This window comes from Penaeus monodon, chromosome 26 (genome assembly GCF_015228065.2).
Source record: "Penaeus monodon isolate SGIC_2016 chromosome 26, NSTDA_Pmon_1, whole genome shotgun sequence".
Taxonomy (NCBI): Eukaryota; Metazoa; Arthropoda; class Malacostraca; order Decapoda; family Penaeidae; genus Penaeus; species Penaeus monodon.
The window spans coordinates 16,957,401-16,964,871 of NC_051411.1; the positions used below are offsets into that span (position 1 = coordinate 16,957,401).

A 7,471-nucleotide genomic window follows, 5' to 3' on the forward strand; every position below is an offset into this window, starting at 1 on the left:
TTCATCAAGTTCCTGAAGGATAGGTGCGGCACAGGGCTTCATTTTTTCGTCGCACACAGCAAGTGTTTTTTTTTATCACATATGAGTGAAAAATATCTGCCCTTTTTGGTCTATGTTTTAAATAAAAAATGGAAAGGGGTTTCTTTTTTTTTCCCAAAAAGACTAACAGCAAAAAAGACGAAGTGGGAAAAAATTTAAGGGGGGCCAAATTAAGGGGTTTGGGAAAAAAAACAAGCAGAAAAGGGGGCCAGTAAAAGGGAAAGGAAAATAAAAGAGGGTAATCAGCATCTTTAAATTTCCTAAAAAGTAACTGAAACCCAAACCTACTGTTACGATACCCTTTGAAAATTAGATTACCGAGAAAAAGGAAGAAAGGGGCCCGCACATATTTAAGTGTCAGCACAGATAATGGTGTTATTTTTGGTACCATCCCAGCCAGTGATGGTTTTATCTTGATTTTAAATTTTGGGAAAACCTTTCTTTCAAATTTTTTGCTCCTCGGGGAAAAGACAAACCAAGCTGGGAAAGGACCCCAGAAAAAAACAAAAGGCGGGATCTAAAGCCCAAGATCATGCTCTCGGGCGGGAAGTGGAAAGTCTGGAAGAATTTAGACAACACAAAGAGGAACTCGAAGCGAAGTTAAATGGACTCGAAAAAGAACTTCCCCGAAAAAAGGGGGGAAAAATGGGGAAACGGGTTTAAAGGGAAGCCGAGTGGGGGGGGAATGGCCAAAAAGAGGGAGAAAAAAGGGAGCAGAGAGAGAGAGGAGAGAGGGGAAAAGGGGGAAAAGGAGAAAAAGAAAAGAGGGGAGAGGGGAGGGGAGAGAGAGAGGGAAAAGGAGAGAGAGAGTGGCGAGGGGGAGGGGGGAATTGAGAGAGGGAGGGGGGGGGGGGGGGAAAAGAAAAAAAGAAAAAAAAGGGGGAAAAAGGGGAAAAAAAGGGGGGGAGAGAGGGGGGAGAAAAAAGAGAGAGGGGGAGAGAGAGAGAGAGAGAGAGGAGGAGAGGGGAGAGGAGAGGAGAGAGAGAGGGGAAAAATAGAGGGGAAGAGAGGAGAAGAAAAGAGAGAAAAGGAGAGAGAGGAGGGGAGAAAGAGAGAGGGGGAAGAGAGATGAGAAGGGGAGAGAAGGAAAAAAAAGACGACAGAAAGAGGGGGGAGGGGGGGGAGAAAGAGGAGAGAGGGGAGAGAGACGGGGGGGGGGGGGGGGAGGGGGGAGAGAGAGAGAGAGGGGGGAGAGAGAGAGAGAGAGGGGGAGGGGAGAGAGAAGAGAGGGGAGAGGAGAGGAGGAGAGCGAGAGAGGGGGAAAAGAGAAAGAGAGAGGAGAAAGGAAAGAAAGAAGAGGGAGGGGAGAGAGAGAGAAAAAGGGGGGGGGAGGGGGGGAGAAAAGGGGGAAGAAAAGGGGAGAGAAAAGGGGAAAAAGGGGGAGAGAGAGGGAAAAGAGGGAGGAGGGGGAGGGGAAAAAAGGAGAAAGAGAGGAGGGGAGAGAGGGAGAGGGGAGAGAGAAGAGAAGGAAAGAGGGGGAGGGGAGAGAGGGGGAGGGGGAGAGAGAGAGAGGGGAGATGGAGAGAGAGAGAGGGGGGGAGAGAGAGAGAGAGGGGGAGAGAGAAGAGAGAGAGGAAAGGAGGAGAGGAGAGAGAGAGAGAAGAGAGGGGGCGAAAAGAGGAGAGAGAGGAGGAAGGAGGGAGAGAGAGGAGGGAAAAGAGAGAGAGGAGAGGAAGGGAGGGAGAGGGAGGGAGGGAGGGAGGGAGGGAGGGGGGGAAAGGAGGGAGGGGGGGGGGAGAGGGGGGAAGGAGGAGGGAAAAGGAAAAAGGGAGGAGAGAGGGAGGAAGGGAGGGAGCGAGGGGGGGGGGGGGGGGGAAAAGAGAGGAAGGAGAGGTGGGGGGGAGAGAGAGGGGAGAGGGGAGAGAGAGAGGGGAGAGAGAGAAAAGAGAGAGAGGGGGGAGAGAGGGGAGAGAGAGTTTTGAGGGGGAAAGAGGAGAGAGGAGAGAGAGAGAGAGAGAGTGTGTGTGTAAGCGGAACAATGAAGATATTGCTATAACGAAAACAATTATATAAACAAGAATAATAATAATAATAACAATAATAACAAAATAACGTAGAACGTTTAACCAAATCTTAGGTGAGTGTGCTGGAGAAGGCCTCGCTGGTAGAGGCCGCCGCCCTGCGGACGGAGCTGGAAACGCGCGTGCCCAAGATTCAGAAGATTTGCGTTGGGGGGGCCGCAGCCCGGGTTTGCACTCAAACCCCCGGCGCGTTTCACAAGAATGAGGCCCGGGGGACGCGCACGCTGGACATCTTCGGGGAGAGATTTTCCCCAGTCTCGGGGGAAAGAAAACCAAGAGTGGGGGGAAAAATTTGACGGGTCAAAAGGTTATGACGCAATATTTGCGGGCTAGAAGATAAGAATGAACACGTTCGCAGATTCGCATGGAAAGCTGAGAATAGTAATATTGTTATTTTTTTAATATATATGATTGGAGAATGGGTTAGACTTTTAGAAAATCATGAGACTATGAAGATCTCTAAATAGAAACTTATACTTATCCAGCGAATTATTTTGTCTCTTCTCAAATTATTACGACAGATCTTCAGGGAAAAAAATATTTAATTTTGGCTAACATTTTGAGGAAATTCCCGAAGGGGAAGGGAAAAGGACCCTTTTAGCGGGGTGTGTCTCCGCAGGTTTCGAGAGGCACTGTTACAAGACACAGTTCGCAGGGTGACGGCGCGAGGAGAGCGGGCGAGCCAGACTGCTGCAGGCGGTCACAGAGCGCGCCCAGCAGCAAGCCCCCGTGTTGGGCGTGACTACCAACCCTCTGGCCAGGGAGAACGAGAAAAGGGCTTTTGAACGGAATTTTTAAGTTAGTCATAAACTATAGCGGCCCTTTTTGAGGGCCTTTTTTAAATTTTTGTTCCAAAATTTTCACCCCCCGTTAAAAAAAAATATATATTATAAAAAATGGGTTTTTTTCACACACATATACAAGTTATGATTACAAAATGTTAAAATATGATGCAAGTTTTCAGCATCCCCATCTTCTGTGTGTACCCCCAGGTCATGCAGGCTCAGCTGGACGCAGCGACCCAAACCACGCGCGACCTTCGAGAACGCACCGCGGAGAAGGACATCGCGCTGGACCTCACTGCTTCACATCTACAACAGGAAGATGTTGCGCGACGAGCCTTGCAGGACACCATCAAATCAGCATTAGGCCTCCTGCATCACGCTGCCTTTCAGGTAAATACGAGGGCCATTTCAATTTAACGCCAACCAAAATTTCCTCTACTGACCCTTCTTTCATCCATGGAAAAAATTCCCGAAGTTGCGAAAAAAACGTTTGAATTTTAATTTTTTTATTTTACTTAGGAGGGGGACAGCGGCGAATGGACAACGTGGCCGCCATCCTTCAGAGTGGTTAACCTTTAAAGGCTGCCGAATTTTCCCCAACCCCCCGGGAAAAAAGGATTTTCCCATCACCCTAACGCCTCTTCAGATTCGGGCCCCCCCCAGCAAAGGGGATAAACCGAAAACCCCGGGACCCAGGCGGGGACCAGGGCGAAAGGGGAGTTCAGGGGCCCGGGCTGGGACCTGGGTTTCCTGCCACGCCCCCAAAGGGGGAAAAGAAACCTCAAAGACAGGGTTTTTGATTTTTTCGGGGTTCTTTCCTAAGTCACCGGCGCTAAAAATAAAATGCTCAAGGGGGGAGCCCAAAAAGACAAACTATGCATCCTATGAAAATGGTTTCAACAATAAAATATATAAAAAAATTAAAATGTAATACTTTTTACCTAAGCCCTTTAAAATAGTTATATTTATTTTTTATTTAAAAAGAGTTTGACTGAACAATATATCAGCTTTCGCTCAATGGGCTAAAATTTCTTAACCCAATCGGCACGGATGGCAAGAATACATGCCATGTCCACTTTTAATAAAAAAAATTTATTGATTTAAAAATAGAGGTCTTCAAGCCCTTTAAACACCCAAATTATTTGTTAGTAATTATTAGTTTTTACTGGTTTTCACATGTTTTCCCCTTTTCCCCGATTTTTGGGAAAAGGGGTTTTTTATTTTTTCATTTTCTTAACTGTTACCAAAATTAAATAACAATTTTAAAAATCCTTTAAAATCAACAACAAAAAATAACAGTATCGATATCAATTGTATTAAAAAAAGGTTAATGGTTAAAAAAAAAATAAAGTGCTAGATATCTAAGGTTTATGGGAACCCCTATTTGGAAGAAACCCGTAAAAAAGGGAGGGGAAGGGCGGTTGAGTTTGTAGTTAGTTTCCTATACGTAACTATCTAGATTTTAAAAATTGGGAAAAAACTTTAAAGGGGGGTAGAGTTTATGGAAATCCGGGGTTTGGGGTTCCCCGATGCCTATGGAGGGGCAATTTTTGGAGGGGAAAAAGGTAACGCCATGTGGGATTATTGGGTTTTATAGGTCAATGAAAAACGGCTAATACGGGTTTAGGTGGCAAATTTCAGGGCCCCAAAATTTTGGATTTTAGCAAAGGGGGGCAGCTTTTACTTTGGGACGGGGGAAAAAACGGGGAAAGGGAGAGAAGATTTGAGATTCAAGATCCCCCATTTAAATTTGGAAAAAAAACCATTTGCTTTTGGGAGGTTTTCCCAAAAACCCAAAATTTTGAGCAAGGGAAAAATAAACCCTTTAGAAGGGGGTATCGATTTATTGGGGTTTTAAAAAAGGGGAGGATAAGAGCTTCCGGCTGTGAGAAGGAAAATTTTCCCGATGTTATGTGGTTTTTAAAAAAGAATGGAAGGATAGAGAGGAAGATGGAAGGGGGTCGGAGCATAAAGTAGGCAGCTTTTGGGGTTTAAAAGGAAAGGAAAAAAAGGGAGGGATTTTAGGACTCAGCAGAGGATAATGAAGATTATGGGGGTGGTTTCCCTTTATGGTTTAATGGGAAAAGAAGTGTGGGGGAGGGGGCGGGGAGCCACTACCCAAATGGGCCAAAATAGTTTATTTGCAGCTTTGAGAGGACCCGGGACGAGTGTATCTAGAATATTTGGGGGGACGGGGACTGGATTTGGGGGGGATGTTTGCAGATAGTTTTGGATCGACGCCAAAAGCTGAAAAATGATTCAGATGTAAGGAGGAAACCTAATTTTTCCCCGCTATTTTTTTACTGTTCCGGGTTTTACGAAAACAGGCGGAGGCTTTTTTTAAAAAGGGGATATGGGCTGATAATTTATTTGGGGGGCCTCGTTTTTAGGGGTAAAGTTCTTTGACTGCACGTTTTAAGCGAAGCGCTTTTGGGGCGTCAGAATTTCCCATTTGGAACACATTTGAAAATTTTAAAGGGCTTTTTAGGTTTTGAGGAATGGCTGCATAAAGGGCTCTTAGGACTGTAGCTATAAAAAATTTTTATATATCTGAAATGGAAAGAAGAGGGGGATAGAGGGGTAGGAATAGGGAAAAAGGGGGAGGTGAAAAAATACTCCCGTTTGGGTCATCAAAGCAAACCCGCGTGTTGGGGTTTTGGAAGTGGAAATGAAGCAGGAGAAAGGAGGACTGGAAAGTGATTTCTTTAGGGAAAGTGGTCCAGAATTGACCATTGGAAATGGAGAAAAGGGGGGGAATTAGGGGAGGCCCCAAAGGGAAAGAAAAAAAATTTTGTGTTTTATGCAAAATGTGTAGGGTGATCTGAATTAAGAATAAGGTCAGTTTGGGAAAATTAGGGGTCGGGGCCCCGGGGGTTTATATTTGAATTTGCCCCCCTAGGAAGATGTAAAAAGGCTCTGGAGGCAAATAATGGATGGGGGCCCTAAGAAGAAAAGGGTTGGGGAAGGTTTGGTGAGAATTGGGAAACCCCGAAAAATTCCAGTGGAGGGGAGCCTAACTTTGGGTTTATTTCGAGTGATAACCGGGTTTAAAAGCCATTGAGAATTAAGGGAAAGGAGCTAGGGGGTGAGATAAGGAATGAGAGGGGGAAGGTGGTGTTGTATCAGGAGGTGGAGGATCTGGGGAGGGCATAGTTGTGACATGAGGGATTCACGTGTGTACCCAGGAGGGAATGGAAGGGATAGAGGGGATGGAGGGAGAGTTAATGTAGGTGGAGCTGGGGGGGATGGGTTGTGTTGGGGAGTAGGAGGAAGGGGTGTAGGGGGAATATGAGTAGGAGGAGGATGGATATCGGCAGTAACTTTCAGTGTTCAGTGTGTGTCAATTTGTGACTCGAGCAGATAGTTTTGAATATCTTCAAGAGTTTCTGTATTGGAGTTGGTTGGGGAATTTTGAGAGACTGGTGTCTGAGGAGTAGAGGAAAAGGTAGGTGAAGGTGAGTGTGTGGCAGGAGAAAAAGGGGTGGAATATTTGGTCTGTCTGCTGCGGGTAGTGCGGGGAGGAAGAGAGGAAGGTGTTGGGGCTGCAGTAGAGATTGGAGTAACTTGATTTAGGATGGCAAAAGAATTTGACTGGGGAAGGTAGGCGGGATAAGTATAGGGGAGTGTGTAGGAACATCTTGGGAAGGAGGGGGAGGGGCAGAGCAAGCGACATTACTGGAGTAAGGAGTAAGAGAAAAACCTCGTCGACGGTTTTCCCGTCTGGCTTCACACACAGCAAGACCAAGTCTGAATCTGAGAGTTGCCACCTCAGACTCAAAATTGCAGGTGGGGCAGCCCCTATAAAATACATTATGGAGGCCGCCACAGCTGGCACAAGTGCGTGACTGTGCATAGTAGTATGAGCGGTTATAACCAGGTTGGGCACATACAAGGTATCGGCCTGTGGAACGGCAGTGTTTGACAGGATGTCCTAAACGCCAGCAATTTTGACGTTGAAGGAGAGGAGGTTAATATGGTTGGGCATGGAGGGGTTCTCCACCAATAAATATCATTGACTATATGATATGATATTGGTACATTGTTACTCCATTCCTCCAAGAGGTCATTGTAAGACCCCCCACCAACATTGCCAAAATTACTTTCTGTAAACATGACCATCCCTTTATTGTTTACATTGGTCGAGAACCCCTCCATGCCCAACCATATTAATCTTCTCACCGTAAGGCAGGCGAGTAAGTCTTTTCCACAATCTGACCATTTTTTGTTATAGATAGAGCAGTTTGCTGGGGAGATAGGGACAGTTCCGGTACAAGGTATGAGAGTTGGGTGGGGTTTTGCAGGAATGGGATTGCCAGAGATATCAGTTAAGAGTTCATAATGCTATAGCTTGGTTTTCATATGTAACTGTGATGAGACGGGAACGTATGATGAAGGGGCAATCCTCATTGTCCCTAACAAGGGTTAGGGACAATGGTAAGCCTAGAGTATGTTGGGGAGAGAAACTGTCCAACCCTCAGGGTTCCCTTGGGGGTTAAGGGATAAACAACTAGAACAAGAATACCGTGCCCATGGCTTTCCCGTTCAGGATGAAGTCATCCTTCAGCATGATCTCAACCTTAGGAACAAAAGGGGTGGAGACGGAAAACGGGGGCGAGGGGGGTGGGG

General features: G+C 46.2%; 1 pseudogene; it reads left to right on the top strand.

The window, feature by feature from the left end:
• LOC119589595 overlaps window positions 1-3,667 on the top strand; it is a 4,148-nt pseudogene extending 481 nt beyond the window's left edge.
• Window positions 3,668-7,471: the final 3,804 nt, after the last annotated feature.